Source organism: Cervus elaphus, chromosome 32 (genome assembly GCF_910594005.1).
Source record: "Cervus elaphus chromosome 32, mCerEla1.1, whole genome shotgun sequence".
Classification (NCBI taxonomy): Eukaryota; Metazoa; Chordata; class Mammalia; order Artiodactyla; family Cervidae; genus Cervus; species Cervus elaphus.
Genome location: NC_057846.1, coordinates 10,644,781 through 10,658,950, shown reverse-complemented (window position 1 = coordinate 10,658,950; position 14,170 = coordinate 10,644,781). Strand labels below are relative to the sequence as shown.

General features: G+C 50.7%; 1 long non-coding RNA gene across 2 annotated transcripts; it reads left to right on the top strand.

Annotated features, from left to right (window-relative positions):
* Window positions 1–6,334: 6,334 nt before the first annotated feature.
* Window positions 6,335–13,714, top strand: LOC122687960. 2 transcript variants are annotated; one of them, XR_006339282.1, is made up of 4 exons: window positions 6,335–6,445; window positions 9,205–9,317; window positions 10,023–10,285; window positions 13,344–13,714. It is a non-coding gene; the product is annotated as an uncharacterized LOC122687960 (long non-coding RNA). The 2 variants fall into 2 exon arrangements; XR_006339281.1 differs by having other exon boundaries at window positions 6,370–6,445; window positions 9,192–9,317.
* The last annotated feature ends 456 nt before the right edge of the window (window positions 13,715–14,170 follow it).

Below are 14,170 nucleotides of genomic sequence, written 5' to 3'. Positions count from 1 at the left end.
CTTGCAGACTTGGGGTGGTGGACAGGGGCCTCCACCTCAGTGCTTCACGCTCACACGCAGGCTCCTGGGGGCCAGCAGGTGACACCCGAGTTGTGAGGCCCCGGGGGCTGTGCTCTTCCCTTCCTCCCCCCATCCCCTCCTCTGGCAGAGCAGTTCAAAATTCGGGGAGCTGGGACTGGGAAGGAATGTCAAAGAAGGGCAGAGAAAGAGGATGGGTGTTCTAGAACGTTTCTTCTTGCTCTCAGAGCCCTGGTCCTGCCCAGAACGAGCTCTGATTCTCAGCAGGGTGGGGCGGGGGTGTCATAGGTGCTGAGAAGATACAGTCAGGAAGGTGCCGTGGCTCAAGGAGCCCTGAGACACGGCCAGCACCCCACTCCTTTTTCTGTCCCCACGGCCTGGGTCTCCGTGGGTGAGAAGCAGGGCATCGCAGCCCCCACCCCACCCTGAGAGAGGCCAGCGCCCCTCAGAACTGGGCAGCATCTGCACCTAGTTATCCGGGACCCGCCAGATGAGCTGGGGGACTGGGTCTGGGCCCTGGGAATTCAGAGCCAGGTAGTCTGACAGCCCAGGAAGGAGGGCCTGCAGGGGACAGAGGGGCCCAGACCCCCTCCCTCGCTCCCCGCTGCAGCTCCCCGCCTGGTCCTGGACCTGCCCCCACGCCCACCATCACCCTCACAATGCTTCCTTTGCTCAAGGGTATCCCCACCCCCTCGGGGAGGTCCCAGCCCTGCCGGATCCCCTGGGCTGCCCTCCCCACCTCCCCCTCTCAGCAGGACGCTGACTCCCGCTGCACCGAGAGCCTGGAGGCGGGGTGACCTCCCGGCTCCACTCCCACCCACGCAGGAAGGACGTGAGCACCTCTCTGGGGACCAGGAGTCCCTGCTCCTGCCCGAGGCTACCTCGGCTACTTTGCAGACTATGCTGCCACAGCCTGCCGGCCCCCCTCCCCAACTTCCAAACCCTCTCACGTGCCTGCAGGCCGGCCCCCTCTGTGCCTGGGACCCTTCCCGCAAACTCTGCAGAAGCCCGCTGAGATGCTGCGCTTCCACTTTCCAGCCTCCTGCCCGCCGCCCTCTCCCGCCTGGCTGTGGTCACGGAGCTGTGACTCAGGGGACAGAACCCCCTCAATCCTGTGGGGTTCCTGGGTCCTGGGAGCGCGTTTGTTCTAATGTGGTGGTTTCAGGATGGGGGCTCCAAAGTCCTGAGCCGAGATTAGAAGCTTGGAACTTCCGGCCCCACCCGCCTCTCCTGGGAGGAGAAAGGCTGGAGACTGAATTCATGATGCATCGTGGCTGTGCCTCTGTGATGAACCCTCCATCAAAACCCACAAACTACGGGGTTCAGAGAGCTTCCGGGAGCGTGGGCACGGCCCCAGCTTCAGGGGCGGGAGCTCCTGTCCCCCAGACACTCCCAGACCTCGCCCTCTGTGCCTCATCATCTGACTGTCCATATCTTTCAACCTCATCCTTTCCTGTATGTATGTAACACACCGGTAAACGTAAGTAGTGTTCCCTGAGTTCTGTGAGCAAATTACTGAACCCAGGGAACGGAGCCCAGGTCAGTCAGAAGTGGGCGAGGCCTGGGCTGGTGTGTGAGCTGGACATCTGTGGGACCCAGCCCTTAGCTGCAAGGTCCCTCTCTTCATCCTGCTTGTAATCCTCCAAAAATGACCCTGGTCTTTATTGAAAAGGAGATGTTTGCTCATGAGAATGATACAGTGGAGAATTCTGACAACACCAAGTGCTGTCAAGGCTGGGAAGGGGGTGACTGGAATTCTCGTGTTGATTATGGGGGTACAGGTAGAACATTTTACCAGGAAGACCATCTGCAGTCTCATAAACTAAGCATGTAAGTACCATCTGATCCAGCAATTCCACTAGGTATTTATCCCGGCTACAAAAACCTGCATTGCAAGATTTGTACAAGGAGTGTTCTTGGCAGCTTTATTCAAAACAGTGCCTTTGGAGAGACAACACATCAGTAGGTGATCAGATAAACAAATACTGTTACAATGTAATGGAACGCTGAAAGTGAAAGTCGCTCAGTCCTCTCCGACTCTTTGAGACCCCCATAGACTATACAGTCCATGGAATTCTCGAGGCCAGAATACTGAAGTGGGTAGCCTTTTTCTTCTCCAGGGGATCTTCCCAACCTAGGGACTGAACCCAGGTCTCCCACATTGCAAGCGGATTCTTTACCAGCTGAGCCACAAGGGAAACCCAAGAATACTGGAGTGGGTAGCCTATCCCTTCTCCAGCGGGTCTTCCCAACCCAGGAATCAAACTGGGGTCTCTGCATTGCAGATGGATTCTTTACCAACTGAGCTATCAGGGAAGCCCTCAATTGAATGCTGCTGCTGCTGCTGAATGCTACTTGGTATTAAAAAAAAAAAAGAACAATGTTGACAAATCTGAAAGAAATGAGACACCTCGACTGTGTATTCGCAAGTATGTGAAGTTCTTCAATAGGCAAAAATAGTATTCAGTGAAGCCTCAGATAAGACCCAGGGTCTGGGAGGAGCCCTGGGGTCATCCAACTGATGGAGATGCGGGCCCGGCTGCTGGTACCACCAGCATATGTGTTTTTCTAAATTCATCTCACTGTATGTTTTAAATGGGCCCGTTCATTTGATAGTCCCTCAAGGGAGTTCTTTTTTTTTTTTTTTTTAAGTAAGTAGGATATCAACGTCAAGAAGAGGCAGAATTTGAAGTGAATTTTAACATGATCAAGAAACACAGTGAGTGTTCAAGTCCATCATCCCTGCGGGTTCTTTCAGAGTCCCAAGGCTCTCTTTCCATCCTCTATAATTAAACTTACTTTTGGGTGGCAGCAATGTTTAATATAAAATTTAAGTAACTTATGTTCAGTTCTAGCATCTTCAATTATTTTCACTTTGGCTTACTTGTGTGTGTAGAAACAGCACACTTCATATTATAGTTCCAAATGCATGGTATGGTAGCTTTGTTAGGTTTTATGAGCTTGCCTGGGTATAAAGCAACAATCAGAGCAATACTGTCACAGATATTTACTTCAACTAAGGCTCAGGATGTAAAGTTCTGTGTCACGAGTTACCTTCAGGTTAGACACTCAGTCCATCAGATCCTCCCCCATAAAGTGCCATTCCTACGGCAAGCCCTCAGTACCAACAATTCAGTTTTCCTTGTACATCCAAAATCACATCTTTTAGTTAGCTTTTATCACTTTTTACTTTTTTCACTTAATTTTTCCCAAGTTTAATATGACTGAATTATTCAACAAACAGACAACAAAGAAGCTGTTCTCAAAAATAAAAAGCCCCGCCCGTTCTAGCTCCTGGCCTCTAATGGGTCAGATCCAGCCAAGATTTGAAAGCATCTGTGGAAAAGCTATGACTAAGTGAGTGCTCACTCTATTGTCATTTTCCTGCTTCCTTCCCACATGAAACTTAGACAAGACCACTGTGTTGCAGATGAATAAAATGAACACACTAATTTGAAGGGAGAAACGTTACCATTTTCTTTTTTTTTTTTCAAAATCAAATGCTTTATTGTTATTGTTGTTCTAATTTCCACTGAACTCAGCCTAACAATTTTGAGTTTGTGGGATAAAATTAAGCAAGAACACTCTGAGATTGTTTTCTCTTTGCCAGAAATACCTGGTTAGAGGCAGAGGCAAGTTGTCAATGGCACCTCTGAACAGGGGAACCCAATCGTCAGCACCTGGCATTCTTCTCCTTCTTCTCTGCTTGTCCATCCCTCAGAGGTTCCAGGTCCCCCAAAGGACCGTTAAGGAAAACAAAACCCATTGTTCATCACAAGTAGGTCAAAAGTCTCCTAGACTCCCACTTTATCCACTTTATCAGCACACCACTGGTCTTGTTCACTGAGGGTCATCCTGAACTCAGCATTTTCCAAACTATGAGAATCACATGAGAAGTACATAAAATGGCAGAAGTCAAAGGTCTATTCCAGACTTCGGATGTGAACGAAGCAGAGGTTAAGGTAGGCTCACCCTCCTTGCAGGTGTATAATTTACCATTGACCCTCTGAGTAGATGCAGCTCTCTGTATAGGTGGTTCCTCTGTACCCAAGGTTCAGCATCCACTGCTTCAACCAACCATGGATAGTGTAGCATTGTAGTATCTACAGCTTAATGGTGTAGGCATCAGAAGTGGTTATTGGGATGCTTCCTTCTGGTTTCCTGCCCAGAAACCAAGCGTGGTCTGTGTTTTTGAAGTTTAACTATGTTTCCATCAAATTCTCTTTTGGACTTAATGTCCAATTTCATGAAGAAAGCTCTCTCCTTTTAAATTTCCTTTCATAAATTTTACAGGGACTTCACTGGTGGCTCAAATGGTAAAGAATTCCTTTGCAATGCGGGACACCCGGATTTGATCCCTGGGTCAGGAAGATCCCCTGGAGAAGGGAACGACAACCCACTCCAGTATTCTTACCTTCTCCCACAGAGTTCAAAAGTCTGTTCTGTACATCTGTGTCTCTTTTTCTGTTTTGCATATAGGGTTATCATTACCATCTTTCTAAATTCCATATATATGTGTTAGTATGCTATAATGTTCTTTATCTTTCTGGCTTACTTCACTCTGTATAATGGGCTCCAGTTTCATCCATCTCATTAGAACTGATTCAAATGAATTCTTTTTAACAGCTGAGTAATATTCCATGGTGTATATGTACCACAGCTTCCTTATCCATTCATCTGCTGATGGGCATCTAGGTTGCTTCCATGTCCTGGCTATTATAAACAGTGCTGCGATGAACATTGGGGTGCACGTGTCTCTTTCAGATCTGGTTTCCTCAGTGTGTATGCCCAGAAGTGGGATTGCTGGGTCATATGGCAGTTCTATTTCCAGTTTTTTAAGAAATCTCCACACTGTTCTCCATAGTGGCTGTACTAGTTTGCATTCCCACCGACAGTGTAAGAGGGTTCCCTTTTCTTCACACCCTCTCCAGCATTTATTGCTTGTAGACTTTTGGATAGCAGCCATCCTGACTGGCGTGCAATGGTACCTCAACGTTACCATTTTCTAAAGTCTCTGAAGCATTTCTTTCCTTTACTTGTACTACTATTATTACTTTTATCACTATTTATTGCTTGCAGCACTATTACCTGCACCCAGGGGGTGCTAAGGGACTCTGTTTTTCCAGGCACTGCTGCCTATTTCATCTCTACTGAAATTGGCCTCCAGTCCACTTCCCCCATCAGCTATCTTCTCCCTCCATGAAACCTCAGTTTCTAGAACACGATTCAACCCTTCCCCCTAAACCCACACTAATGGAGTCTCTCCTCTATACAATGTTTATTACTGTCCTTCTCCTTGCAGTCCACAAAGTGGAAGCACAAGGCTTGGCAAGTGGAGCTCTTGGATTTTAGCTGCCCCAAGTCCCCACAGGCCAGACCTGTGCCCTTGGTGCTCCCATCTAACTCAAGACTTAAGTCTCATCTGCTTTGTAGCCCCTACAACCTGGTGGTTTCTTCTTCCTCTGAACTCCTATGAATCAGGCTGTTTACTTCTGTGATACTGTAAAACATATTTTAAACTTTGCTTGTATGATTTTTAAGGCCACTTTCGTTCCTGAGATGCTAATCCTTGGAAGTGCTGGCTGTCATTTTAAGATGAGATTAAGTCAAGGTGCTTGCTTTCTTATATTAAGTTATTCAGTACCCCTCAGAGGCGTTGCTCCGGGTTGCCAGCAAGGAAGGTGGGCAGGAGACAGTCTGTTCCCACACAGGGCCTGTTAGTAGTAAGGCCAGGTCTCAACCTCACAATCCAACGTCCCCTGGTGACTCTAGTCCCTTGAGCCATTTCTAACACCTCCTTATAAGTTAAGGATCACAGCCCTATCACTCATTGGATGCTCAAGCTGAAACCCACTGCACCTGCCCCCACCAATCAAGGCTGTTATAAGACTTCATGTCCTCCATGCGACCCGGAGTCTCAACAACAAGCTGTTTGCCCCAGATTTTCCAGGCACTTGGGGTCTCAGCTGCCTAGCTTGGACGTTGAACCTGGATAGCACCACTGACCCCTCAGCTGGGTCTGCACAAGACTGGAGATCCTGTGATGTTCCGAGGCCTGGAGCCTCGTTGCATGTGCGCACAAGGGCAGCCAGGCAGATTTTTACAGTCAGGATTCCGGCCCTCCCCGGCTCTGCGTACGACCCCAGGTTCCCCATGTCCATGCCCTCAACGCCCTGCATCCCCACGTCCATGGCCCCACCCCCTGCGTCCCCACGTCCACGCCCTCCACGCCCTGCGTCCCCACGTCCACGTCCCCCACGCCCTGCGTCCCCACGTCCACGTCCACCTCCCCCACGCCCAGCGTCCCCACGTCCTCGTCCCCCACGCCTTGCGTCTGCAGGTCAGCCGTCCGCCATGTCTCTCTCATGGGCCCTTGGGCTTCACTGAGGCGTTTTGAAACTTTGGCGTTCCGTCTCGTCGTCTCGCTGTGAGTAACCACTCTCCGTGCCTCGCCTCAGTTTGTTTTGTGTCGAAAACCAGCTTGGTGACGAATTTGGTGATGAATTTGCAGGCGGGCCGGGAAGGAGAGGGTACCGAGGACCTCGGCCCGTCGACTTGGCGCCTCACAGGGACCGAGAGGCCCAGGGTGAACTTCGGGCCCCTCTGCTCCAGGGCTGCCCCTCGCGTCCCCACCAGGCACCCTGACCCCCGCTTCTCGGTTTCATTTTGTGGCAGAAAAGTGGTTTGGGGCTTTGGGTAGGAAGACGTCTGTGCCAGGTCGGTGGCAGGTCCTGACTGGGGCGAGGCTGGAGGGTTTGGAGACAATTAGGCAAAGTCCAGCAGCTGAGGGGCTTCCCGGGTGGCTCAGTGGTAAAGAACCCATCTGCCAACGCAGGAGAGGCAAGAGACGCAGGTTTGACCCCTGGGTCGGGAAAGTCCCATGGAGGAGGAAATGGAACCCTCTCCAGTATTCTAGCCTGAGAAATACCATGGACAGAGGAGCCGGGCAGGTACAGTCCATGGGGCCGTAAATAGCCGGCCACAACTGAGCATGCACACGGCAGCAGAGGCGCCGGCGCTTGAGGCCCGGGCGCTGCAGTTCGGTCTGTGTTCACATCTGTCTATGTCTTAACTGTAGAGAATTGGCGGTTCTATGCAAGAAACAGTTATCCAAAATGGTAATAAACTGAATATACCACTCAACTGTAATTATACAAACTAAGAAAATACACTTTAATCTGCGTGAGGTTGTCTAGAGTACAGAAGTGTGTGGATGAAAGGGCTGATGTGGAGAGCTTCTTTTATTAAGCTTTGTGGATAACTGTTGAAATTGGAAAGTTGAAATAATATAGAGATCCTGTATCCTCATTACCCAATTCCCTTCATAATAACACCCAGAAAAACTGTAGTTAAACATAGCAACTAGCATACTGACCCTGATACAGTCACAAGCTAAGTCACTTCAGTCGTGTCTGACTCTTTGAGACCCCATGGATTGCAGCCCACCAGGCTCTTCTGTCCATGGGATTCTCCAGGCAAGGGTACTGGAGTGGATTGCCGTGCCCTCCTCCAGGGGATCTTCCTGACACAGGGATCAAACCTGTGTTTCTTATGTGTCCTGTGTTGGCAAGCAGGTTCTTTACTACAGGCGCCACTATCCAGTCCCATACAGAACGTTTAAGTGCCCACAAAGACCTTTTTCCTTGCCTGCCTTTTAACAGTTACACCTGCTTTCCTCCCGTCTTTGCTACCTCATCCATCCTTATCTCCATTTCTGTAATTTCCCCTTTTCACAGATGTTGTTTAAATGTAGTCTTACAGTATGTAACCTTTGGCTTTTTTCACTCAGAGTAATTCTTTGGAGATTCACACGGATTAAGTGCTTCAGTGGTCTTTTCTTTTTCATTGCCAAGTACTGTATCATTGTTTGGCTGAATACAGTTTATTTACCTAATTAATGACATTTGGGTCATTTCCTGTTTTCTATTATAATAAGTAAAGCTTCTGTAAGAAAAACAAGAATTGGCTATTGAGAATTAAGCTTCTTGGTGACCACAGCGAGGACCCTTACATTTCGTTGCTGTGACCCCTGGAAGCAAAGCTGCTTCAGAATGGGAGGTGCTTATCCCAAGGTTCCCTCTGTGATTCCCTTTAGGCTGTATTCACCAAAGTTGGGTGACCTTGACTTATGAATCCATGGACAAGGAGGAGGTGAAATTTCTTCCTACCTCTTCTCTTCTCCTCTACCTCCCCACGCCCAACCCCCCCCCCCCCCCCAACACACACACTCACACTCACTCTCTCTGTCTGCATGGCCACAGCATCCTTTAGACTCCACAGGAAACAGCCTGGAAATGGATTCTTAAGTTACAATATAACCTTTCAACCAGATTTGTTTTGTAAAGGGGAAGGTGAAATGCTTTTTTATAGTCTTTTATGTTATATCAGAATAAACCTGTGCCAAGAAGATGTAAAGTCCTGCAAGGATGGAAAGAAACCTGTTTTGCTTGGTCCTAATGAAAAGGTGGACAACTTGCTGTCAATCAAACCCACTTGGGTAGCCAATTTGGCTAGAAAGCTACCCAAACTCAGGTGGGGCAACATCTGTTAAAGCAAGTTTCCCTTGGGAGTATGAATGCGAGGTGGGTGGGATGGATCTGGGTCCACTCTTCTTCTACAACTCTGAACTTACTTGGAAGAACAGTATGCCAACTTACAGAGATGACCCCAAGGGGGGGGTCCAACCTGACTTGGACAAGTGTTCAAAAGTGTATTAACCACCCTTCTCACTTCAGAAGAACATAGATAGTGCAGGGTAAAGCTCAGAAGGAGGCAGATGGGCTTCATACAGAAACCCTTGGTGACCCACCTCGGGCTGCAGGAAGCATAACTGTGTGAAAAGCAGATCCCAGTTGGGTTGTGAATGCTGGGAAAAGTCTGAAACGTGAACTTTATAGAGATTGCATTCTTGCAGGTGTGTGAAGAGGGGGGCAAAACAAAGAAGCCTTAATGAAGTACAGAAGGTAAAACAGAAACTGAATGAGAAGTTTTCAGAATTTCTAGACAGGGTCTGTAAAGCCTACTGGCAGTACAGATACCAATCATAAGGACCTAGAGAATTTAAAATGGGCCCTATGATTCTCATTCGTCAGAGCGACTGACACACAGAAGCTGCAAGAGATGGGAAGGACTTTAGAGATGCTGACATCTCAACTTGTTGAAATGGCCTTAAGTTTGTAATTGCAGGGACCAGTTTCAAGAGAAAAGGAAACAATGGAAAACAAAACGGGCCATTGTGCTGGCGGCTGCCTGAACTCAAGGAAGAGTGGACCAAATTGAGGCCCCAGTGAGGGAGAAAGGTAGGAGGCCTCAAACCGCCACTCGAATGGGGCACCTGAGAGTGGGACCACACTAATGTGCCTGCTGCAGGCAGAGGGGACCCTGGGATAGTGTCCCACGCTTAGACTCTTAAAGAAGGTAGTGAAAGTGAAAGTGGCTCAGTCGTGTCTGACTCTTTGTGACCCCATGGACTATTAGTAGCAAGGAGTGTCAGAGGACCCTAGAGAAAAGCTCTTCTCCAGCAGGGGAAGAGCCCCTGTTGGCTTTCTGTCCCTGCCTGACGGCCTCGCTCCCCCTCTGTGATGAAATTGACTGAACTAAGCGCCAGGGTAGCCTCCGCACCTGGACACCAGGTGGATGTTAAACCACCACTAGAGCAGATCTGCGAGTTGCAGACTCTACCACGGTGGTTCTGGGAGAGAAAGCCCAGAGGGTGAGTCTGGGGGATAGGAAGATGTGGGTGCTGGGAAAAGGGGAGACGGCCACAGCTATACAGATCAGGCTCTGCAGGGGGCGGGCATCCCAGACGTCATGCAGTATCCATGAAGAGGAGGAAGCAAAGCCTGGGGTGGACTCCTAACGGCCTTCCTCCAGTATGCTCCTGCTAGTCACTTTGTGATTGGCTGGTCCACATTTGAGTGTTTGTACTTGATTGAAGAGCACTTAATAGGTTGTAGGAATGCATTGCTTTCCCTTATTCATACTCTGCTCATGACTTTGTTCAGGGTCTCTTGTTGGGTGAACATTTTGGACTTGAAGGAGGCCTTTCCTGCACACCTTTGAGTTTTGAATCCCAAGTCTGCTTTCGAGTGGAAAGGTGGAGGTAAAGGAGTTAGACCACAGTACTGCTGGACAGCACTTCCTCAGGTCCTTACGAGTTCTTCACTGGAGTAGTCCTGGCCAGACCCGGGGACCTTGAACCCTTAAACCTGCTCCAGGATGCAGATGATGCCTGGGCACCAGTGAGACAGAGGACATCTGAGACCAGGTATGGGTTTGACTTCAGACTTCTTGGCTGAACAAGGCTGTAAGGTGTCCAGGAAGAAGGCAGATTCTCAGCGCTCTTAAACATTTGAGGTTTTGAACTCAAGAAGAGAGAGCTGCCTGCTGATGGGGGCGGGGAAGCTCTAAGCAGGATCGCGGTTGCCACCAGAAGACACTAGGGATCCTGGGAGTGACTGGGCTCTGCCACACCTGGACCCCCAGCTCTGGACTCACAGCAGAGCCCTCCTGGAGATGCCTTTAAAGGAGGAGACGGGACCTCTAGGCTAAAATTTTGGAAGATGAACATCCAGAAGGCTGGCTCCACCTCTGCAGGATGGGCCCTTAGGAGAACTGTGATGGGAAATGGAAACCATGCAGCAGAAGGGTTTGACCAGGGTCGTCCAAACCTTGCTGGTTCCAGCCCCAACTCCGACACTGGCTTCTCCCAGGGGCAGGGCAGCCCTGACAGATTTCAGGTTGCTTTTCAGAAGCTGCAAGGAAAAAAAAAAAAGCTACAAGAAAGAAACCAGGGTGAATGGGTTTGCTGCAGTGGTGACTTTGTCCAAATCACACCCTTTAGAAGGCTACTTCTAGGTTATAAGCAGGATGTGTTCTTTTGTGAGTCCTTTGTCTCTAACCTCCTGGGCTTGGAAGGACTTCTGCTTTGATAGAAGTAGGTTATGATGAGGATTTCTGCTACTTTGGTAGAAGAGGGTAATCTCTCTGGTGATGGTTCTGTCTTCCAGAACCTGGTTTCTTCCAAAACCAGATTGTGCTGACCCCTTGGTTGTGGTGGTCAACTTTCTGACCACAGCTAACTTCACTGACTTCAGATGTAACCTATCAATTGGGCTGATCACCTCTCCCCACCTTTCCCTGGATAAAACCCCTAAAAATCCTGAACATTACCTATGGCTGGCTTTCTGTGTGCCCCTTGAGGGTACGTCTTTGCAGTTTTAGTTACCAGCCTTGGGCCTGTGTCTGCCTTGACAAGTGGTGCACAGGAGGTATTTGTTTGTTGGGGTCAGTGTTATAGTGAAACCAGGGATAAGAAAATACACTCAGACAAGTGCTGAGTAGTTTGACTCTTCAAGCCCTGGTTGGGTCTATGCCACTTACGAGCCGAAAGTAGCCAAAGCCATCCTCTTCCCCCCTTCCCCAGATTGAGGCACGATCACAAGATGGCGGCAGGGGTGGCAGGGGGGGAACTGAACCCAGAACCTGTGGGCTAAACCTGTTTTCCCTGCTGTCCCTAGTCAAGGTTGTGAAGGCTTACATGTCCTCCCAGCAGTGCAGAGCCTAATCGATAAGCGTTGATCTGAGGTGTCTTCTAGGAGTTTGGAGGCAGCTCTGTTGAGTTTGGGCTGAGCTGGTTGAGATGGGATAGGACCACCGACCCTCCCCTGGATCTGCATGTGCACTGGTGACCTTGTGAACGTGCAGAGGCCTGGAGCAGTCACGCCTGTGCACAAGGACAGTTAGGCACCTCTTTTATCACGGTGCCCACACGGCCCTGTTCACTCTCCTATCAATACCCCAGTCCCGCACCTCCTGGGAGGCAGACCTGAGATTTGTTCTCCAGTCTCCACACTTGGCTGCCTCACGATAAAGCCCTCTTTGCTGGCGACCTTGGCATCTCAGCGTCTTGGCTGACTGAGCACCCGGCAGAGTGAACCTGGCCACTAACAGTGAGAGTACTAGTGACATTTTGTCTAGGAGGGCTCCTGCATGCTCCATCCCCTGAAAGCCCCTGACAGCAACCCGGTGCCGCTGGGCTCAGCATCCTCAGATGCCGGGCCTTCCCACTCGGTCCTGAAGACCATGTAACTTGTCATCAGAAGTGGTTAGTCTTCCAGTTGTTCAGAACTCAGAGGCAGGGCCGTCTTCCCTCCTGGCTGGAGCGCTTTCTGAGTGGGGGCAGAAGGTCAGCGAGGTCCAGGGCAATAGGACTTCTCTGTGACCAGGATCCAGACGTCAGCAGTGCTTTTCCAGACCCAGCTCTCTAGAGGCGGCAGACTCTGAACTTGAAGGACAAGGGCCAAGTCCCCTGACCGCTGTGGGAAATGCCATCATTTGAGGGGCCAGGGGGTCAAGGGTGGTCCTGCACTGAGGGTGGATGCTCCTCAGGGGACCCTGGATCAGTGAGCAAATGTCTCTCCCGGGCAGCTGCTGCCCATGCAGGGGATTTCCCGTGGACGCAGGTGCCCTCTGCTCTTTGTGGTCAGTGATCTCACTGGAACGACTTGGAAAGCTCAGGTGCTGGTTAGCATTTTTTAGCAGTGGAGTATTAGTGGTGTGTGCACTGTTCAGACATAAGTCTACACATAAAAGGCTGAGGCGTGGTGTTAGTGAGCTTTATATGCACTGGACAGCTGCCAGTTCACATGACTCACATTGTGTGATCGAGTCCTGGTGATGGATGTAAACCCAGTTCTCTCCCAGGTCTGCCTGTCACTTGCCTTGGGGGGCCTGTGTTCTGGGAGCAGGACTGGGGGTACGGGAATGCTGTAGGCCCCTCTGCACTGTGGAGAAGGGACAGTCTGGGCCGGTGTGACTGACAGGTGGGCTGGAGCAGGAGGGCCACAGTCTACTCCGGACCAGACTCTAGTCAGCTCCCCTGAGTGGTTCCCAGTGAGGTCCTGACTCCTCAGGCTTCGAGGTCTGTCTCTTCATTGTCCCAGTTTAGCAAGTTTCCTATTGAGTCAGATTAGCTGGAGCTCCCGAGGCTCAGCGTGTGACCAGACTGCTCATCCCAATAGCGAGGTCTGAGCCCCTGCCTGCCATCGGCACAAATCCTGTAAGTCGTTTAGTGGAGTCATCCTGCTATGGTCTGAGTGTGTATCCCCCCCAAAACTCAGGTTGAATCCAAATGCCCAGGGTGGTGGTGTGGCCTTTGGGGGGTGATGAGATCAGGAGGGTGGAGCCCCCATGAATGCGGTCAGAGTGCCCCCAGCCCTTCGGCCACTTGAGGACACGGGGAGAAGGCACCATGTGTGAACTGTGGAGAGGCCTCACCAGACATGGCGTCTGCTGCATGTTTATCCTGGATGTCCCTCCTGCAGGCTCTGAGGACTCAGCTCGTGGTCCTGCTGCGACGAGCTCAGCAGATGGCCCCACCCCTGCTGTTCCGTCTCACCAGCTTCCTGCTGTGGCCCCACCTGCTCCTGAGGGTCGCCTCCAGAGCGGGCGGTGAGCCTGACCTTGCCCCCATGGGAAAGTCCATGGCAGGAATGAATCCCTCTTACCTGACTCTCCTCCTGTCCTGACAAGCGTTGGGGGTAGACAGCGACGGGGTCTGAGGATGGGGGGCTGCCGCATGTGTCCCTCTGTGAAGTGACTTCACAGAGGAGAGTGTGGGGCCGGGATTTGCTGGACTGGGGCCATGCTTGTCTTGGTTCTCACTTGTGGTAACCATTAAAAAATATAGTAAACCCGTTTCATGGTGACAAAACAATTCTTGTCTTAAGAGAACTGCTTTCTAAAACCAACCGTTCACTGAGAAGTGTAAATTATTGTATATTTTTGCCAGTTTATCCTGAATTTCCAGTAGTGAGGAGAGCTCACATCCGTTCCTGCATCTGTTGGTCGCACCAGACCAGGGCCTGGAGCCGTTTCCATAAGTGAGGAAACAGGAGTGGGGACATGGTGCCCTGGGGCCAGTGGGGACCTGCCATTTCAGGAGCGGCACGGGCAGTCCGGCTGGGCTGTGGGCACTGGGGCTCTGACCCTGAGAGCAGGGTCCCTGGGGGTCTTCAGCCAAGAACAGCCGTGTGGTGACTCAGGAACAGAGTGGTTCTGCCGTGTGGACCAGGTCTTGGTGGGGAGCCGGGGCGGAGGCGGAGGTGTGCATCCTGGCGCGTCCTGCAGGTGGAGCCCGCGGAACATGCTG